Source organism: Galeopterus variegatus, unplaced genomic scaffold (assembly GCF_000696425.1).
Source record: "Galeopterus variegatus unplaced genomic scaffold, G_variegatus-3.0.2 Scaffold1498, whole genome shotgun sequence".
Taxonomy (NCBI): Eukaryota; Metazoa; Chordata; class Mammalia; order Dermoptera; family Cynocephalidae; genus Galeopterus; species Galeopterus variegatus.
Window position 1 is genome coordinate 114647 of NW_007727609.1, and position 1612 is coordinate 116258.

Here is a 1612-nt window from a genome sequence, read left to right on the forward strand (position 1 = left end):
TTCCACATGTAATCGTTTCCACACAGGTGTGCATCCTCAGGCTGCAGAAGACTTTAAAAACATAGAGGATGGCAGTACTGTGAAATAATTTCTAAAAACTGTCATTAAGGAGCTCCAATGAGATCTCCTGCATTTCAAGTATCTCTGCTTTAATGATGTTTGGTTCTCTCTGGTCTCCTCTGCTAAATATTTTCAGTCACTCTCTTTGCTTACTCAGTAATACCCTACTGCATTGGAACAGCTTTCAACCAAATGTGTAGCAGCTGAAATGTTGTAACAAATTGTGTAGGCAATGCTTAGAAGAGATTATATCATTTTGAGACAATGTTTTTATTCCATTTAAGTTTCTTCTCCATAATAATCATCTATTAACTTTCTGAGTTATTCATAAAACTTGTTACAAAAAACTTAAAAGCTTATAAAAACATTTTAATATTATTATGAATTGAAGTATGACCAACTGAGGTGGGTGGTGGGTTTAGTGCAGGATACGGGACAATTGTTTGTTTTGGAAATTTGTCCTGTGCATTGCAGTCACTAAATGCCAGTAAGAGTTTTCCCCCCTTATCATTGAGGCAAACTAAGGCTCATCTTGCTCATCATTTCCAAGATGCCCCCAGGAGGCGTGTCACTCCCATTGAAACCACTGGTAGGTTAAGAGCTTGGGCTCTGAAGTCAAAGTGCCCTGGGCATCATCGTAGCTTCCAGAGATCGTAGGCATTTTATTTACCCTTTCTGGGCTTCAGTTTCTTGGATAATAATAGTACCTATCATATAGGGATATCATGAGGATAAGTGAGAAAATACATGTGAAGTGCATAGAACCAGGTACCTGGCACATAGGGAGCACTTAACGAGCCACTGTTACTACTATTATTATTATAGTGTAGGTATAATAATTACTATTCTTATTAATATTACTATTATTAGTATACTTTTAATATACTTTATATGAAAGACTTCTGCTGTCATCTCAAATTGTGGTTCTAAACTGCTCCCACAGGTTGCACAGATTGGAACACCTCTCCTCCCCCCACCCCCCACTTACTCCACCCAGCCATGGAGCTCACCAGTGAGCTCAGGAGAAACAAACTCTCCTGAATCTCCGCCCTCCTGGCCTGATTTTCTGGGTACTGGACCTGAGCCCAGGGAGTCTTGTCCACAGCCCACCATCCTGGAGAGGGGCCCCTTCACAGGGACAATTGCAGGAGGGAGTAACAGGCCCTGGCAGGCGGGGCTGGCCCTTGGCCTATGGCAGTCTCATGGCCTGGCCCCCTGGGGAAGGGGTGGGGTTGTGCAGTACTCCCTGGGGCTGGAGGCGTAGAACTGGGCAGGGAAGGACACCTCAGAGGGCTGAATGGCAGGGGCCCTGGTGATGTCTCCCAGCAGACTATGGAGTAGAGAAGGCAGGGACCTCAGAAAACATTCTCCCCCTTCCTCATCGTGCCCCTGAAGGTGGCCAAGAGGTCCTTCACAACGTCACCACCACCACTTCCTCACATTGTAAACGAGCTGGAGTTTTCAAAGTGTTTTTCATCCATTTTTTCATTTGACTTTCTTGAGAGCTCCATAAGATGGTGGTCAACATCCCCATTTACATACGTAAAAACTG